The sequence below is a fragment of the Hyla sarda genome, chromosome 5 (assembly GCF_029499605.1).
Source record: "Hyla sarda isolate aHylSar1 chromosome 5, aHylSar1.hap1, whole genome shotgun sequence".
Taxonomy (NCBI): Eukaryota; Metazoa; Chordata; class Amphibia; order Anura; family Hylidae; genus Hyla; species Hyla sarda.
The window spans coordinates 355871154-355875865 of record NC_079193.1 but is presented as its reverse complement, the minus strand read 5'-3'; the positions used below and the strand labels follow the sequence as shown (position 1 = coordinate 355875865).

General features: G+C 45.6%; 1 pseudogene; it reads right to left on the bottom strand.

The window, feature by feature from the left end:
- Positions 1–2825: 2825 nt before the first annotated feature.
- On the bottom strand, positions 2826–2985 carry LOC130275248 (U2 spliceosomal RNA; annotated as a pseudogene).
- Between the last annotated feature and the right edge of the window lie 1727 nt (positions 2986–4712).

Sequence of the window (4712 nt, the reverse complement as noted above, 5' to 3'; positions counted from 1 at the left end):
CCGAAGAGGACGCGCCGGAGCCCCGAGGACAGGTAAGTGATCATCACCGGAGCTCACGGGGCACCGTAAACGGCTATCCGGTGGCAGCTGAAGCAGTCTGCGCTGCCGGATAGCCGTTTATGCGATGGCCCCGACATACAAAAGCATCGTATGTTGATGCTGCCTTCAACATGCGATGGCCTCTGAGAGTGATCATATGTTGAAATGATCGTTATGTCGGGGCCATTGTAGGTTGGGGGGTCACTGTATACACTTAGAGAGGAGGACCAAAGAAACGCGGATCACTCTCCACTGCTGCAAAAAGCTGTGTTTCTTTATTTCATGCAAGAAATAGCAACAAATTATAATTAAAATAATAATTACTCCCACCCAAAGAGTACTAAAAACAGTGCGGGAGATTTATCAAAACCAGTGCAGAGAAAAAGTGGTGCAGTTGCCCATAGCAACCAATCAGATCGCTTCTTTCACTTTTCCCAAGCCATTTTAAAAATGAAAGAAGCGATCTGATTGGTTGCTATGGGCAACTGGGCAACTTTTCCTCTGGACGGGTTTTGATAAATCTCCCCCAGTGTGCCCTATGGCCGATTCATCAGATTGAAGAGAATCAATTCGAATAATGAAACATATGTAAAGCAAGCAGTTGATTTGAAAAAACGCCTGCTACCCAGAGGAAGTAATTGAAAGGACAAATATAAAAACAGACAAAAGAACTAGATATGATCTATGACATGAAAAGAAAATAGGCCCCAAAAAAGAAAAGTTCATTTTTTTCCTTTTGTAATTCCCCCATGAATACCCTACTGAATAATACTATCCGAAAAAATTGGTTCATTTTGGAACAGGACCCAGGTCGGAAAAAAATAGCAGAAAATAAACCAGTAATCCCATTTAAACGGAACGGAACTGTTGGAGATTTTATCAAAAACACTGTTAGAAAAAGAACAAATAACAGAATGGCTAACAGAGAGAAGACCCAAAGGTAAATTTAAAGGGGTACTCCACCCCTAGACATCTTATCCCCTATCCTATCTGGGTCCCGACCATCGGAACGGGAGTCCGTGACGTCATGACTCCGCCCCGTGTGACGTCACGCCCCGTCCCCTCAATGCAAGTCTATGGGAGGGGGCATGACACGGGGGCGGAGTCGTGACATCACGGACTTCCGTTCCGGTGGTCGGGATCCAGACCCTCCAGCGCTTCCGGAGCAGAAACAAGTGGGTGCCGCATGCTATATTGCGGGGTCCCCAGCGGCGGAACCCCTGCGATCAGACATCTTATCCCCTATCCTTTGGATAGGGGATAAGATGTCTAGGGGTAGAGTACCCCTTTAAGTTTGGGAATTGCTCCATGTGCGGTCTGGACCTGGGTAAGAGCAAGTTCAGATTAGGACCCAAAACAGTAGAAGTTAAACAGCTTATCATGTGTAAAACTACCTTTGTATTATATTGGCTCCTGTGCCATTGCAGCTACTATTTGAAAGAATAAGATAACATGTGAGATCTGTGTTTATTACACATATTAAAGGGGTGCTCCGCTGCTCAGCGTTTGGAACAAACTGTTCCGAACGCTGGAGTCGACGCCGGGAGCTCGTCATAGCCCCGTGCCCTCATGATGTCACACCACGCCCCCTTAATGCAAGTCTATGGGAGGGGGCGTGATGTCATGAGGGGGTGGGGCTATGACATCACGAGCTCCCGGCGCCGGCTCCAGCGTTCGGAACAGTGTGTTCCAAACGCTGAGCAGCAGAGTACCCCTTTAATGAAGTCCATGGAGGAAACACAAAAATTATTAAATTTGACGCTTTGGAAAGAGTAGATCCCTTAGAAAGAGGAGGCGATAGATAACGCGCTCTATTACAAAAAGAAGCTCGCTGGATAGCTCAGCTTGAGGCAACAGGTGCCCTTGGCATAAATGAACGCATTTTCAGCTTTTCTATAGATTCCGGGTTTGGTTTAATTATTTTACCTGGATGCTACATGTGGGATGTTATGTATCTATGTTTTTATTGATTTTAACGCACCTATGCTATTAGTATGCATGTACTATTTAAGGAGGCTCTACCTGTGATGTGACATCAATTCCTGGCCTGAAGAAATGCCTTGTTTTTTTTTGTTTTTTTTATCTAAAGCCGAGGAACGTGCTCTCGATTCACCCAAAGTGCAAGAAAAAGTGCAAACGTGTTACACTAAAAAAACGTGCACAAAGGATGCGGTCTATCGCAAGCCCTTCTCCGATAGGAGAGAGGCCCCCCAACAAACCTTACCCTTCGCCTCCGGACCAAAAGGTACCTGCGAGGTTCCAGGTTTGATGTCCCTTTTCGCCGAAGCTACTAGGGGACCACAAATGCTCCCGGCATCCCCCTTGGCGTTAGCCAAGGTATCTGCCCGCAGAGCCAATAACGGTAGGTACCCTGCCAAAGCAGGAGTACCCGGGGTGTTTGCAGGGAGGTGCGGAACCTAATGGCCACACACACCTCCCCTAGACCGCCAGGAGGGACACCCAGAAGGGCTACCGCATCCTGACAAATTCTGTGAACACACAACACGCAAAAAGTGACACAGTGAGACAAAAAGAAATAAATAAGTGAATGTGTGCAGGTATACTGCCCGGACATCCGGCCGGATCTATAAACATTTCTCTGATCCTAACCAGAAGGCCGGGAATCAAGAGGTGAGTGCCACAAGGTGAAGAGATCATGGTGCCCGTGCTTCAACTCAGTGAGCCGGTACTCCCAGTGAGTTTCAGCACCTCGGGGTCACCACTCCCCGAGGCACAAAAGTACCTCGGCTCTAGACCCTCTCAGCCTCGTGGCGAGACCAGGAGGGAACAGGTCACATCGGGGCAGCCGTCGAGCTGATTCCTCAGAACCAGCCCGGGAAAGCCCTGGTACACCTGCATCCTCCATGCAGCACCCATCCCCACCAGCATGAAAACTGATAAGAACAGATACTACACTTGATCTTAGCCAAAAGGCCGAGAAGCGATGTGAAATGCCTTGTAGGCGTGAAACAGCGCCATCGCTCTTGACGGTGCTCCCTGTACCTACTGCCCTGCTGTAACATCCGTTTGCTAAATACCGTTTGAGCCGATGTGCATGAAATAAAGAAACACAGCTTTTTGTGTGGTGAGGATGTGATGAGGGCAGATGGAATTACCCTAGGGGCATATGGCATTAACTCCTTGTGTTCGTGAGTGACGCCAGGGATACCACGCAAAGGAATACCACTGGATCCTGGGCTAGGCACGGGGGCAAATAATGACTCCGACGCCAAGTTACGGAACAACGGCAGCTTTACTGAGTCAGGCAGGTGTAACAGTCTATACAGCTTGGCTATAGTGTTGAGCGGCATAGGCCATATTCGAATTCGCGATATTTCGCGAATATATAGACAAATATTCGTCATATATTCGCTAAATTAGGATATTCGTAATATTTGCGAAAATTTGCATATACAAAAATTAGCATATGTGAAAATTCGCAAATGCGAAAATTAGCATATGCTAATTTTCGCATACGCGAGAATTCGCACGCCAGTCTCACACAGTAGTATTAGAGCCTTCTTTACACCACACAAGCTGGAAGCAGAGAGGGATGATCACTGTGATGTGTACTGTAAAAAAAAAAATCGAATATTCGTAATTACGAATATATAGTGCTATATTCGCGAATATTCGCAAATTCGCAAATATGTGATATTCGCGAATAAAATTCGCATTGCAAATATTCGCGAGCAACACTACTTGGCTAGGCCCACGGAGGTGACCAGTGACTTCAGAGATCTCAGGGCTTGCTGGGACTTGTAGTGGACTTGGACAATTTGGATGCAGCCCATGCTGACTTGATAAAGATTTACTTGGACTGACTATGGCAGACTATGACTGACTTCACCCCTTCTGTAGTTACCAGGCTTTGACTTAACCTGTGGGGTAATGGACTTGAGAATCTGTGAGTGCTGGACTCCAGACAGACACCTAGGACTTCACCTCACTGTTCCTCAGCATAAGAGAGCGAGAGCTAGCTCCACCCAGGGCTTATATGGGGGAGACTAGGAGGGGTCCCATAGGTCATCCTTAGGTCACATGGTCACTGATACCTCACTGGGTTACAATCACATGACAACAGGTCCTCAAGCTACACATTTTATGTACATCATATGGTATAACATAGGCATTTAACCTTTTTTTTTCTTTTTCAAGTACAAGTAATTCTGTTTATTTAAGAGCAAAAGCAAATAACATTATTTAAAAATGTAACCTGATTACAGGGCTCTTGTGAAAGGGATAACCATAAATACAACAAAAATATAACATACATTTATGCAGTAATATCGCTCATGAATGAAGCATAGAATAACAATAACCAATATAATAAATATATGAATTACCTTTATCGCCATTCAGGAAGGGGTCATTTTTTTATTTTGCTCTTTATTGTTACAAAAATCACTTATACAAAATTAGAACAGCAAGCAATGTTCATTACTATCACCTAATACAAGATATCCTTATCCCCATCTACCTCCCTCCCCTACCCCCTCAACCCTAGCCCCCCACCCCGGGGAAAAAAAAAACACACAACAACTACCCACTCTCTAATCTGTTCTCCTCCTTCCTCCCTCTCCTTAATTAATTTTATACTCCTTCCTCAAACCTCTCCACCACTCATTAATATCAAAATGTCCAGGTTTTATCCAACCTCTAACTATCATGAG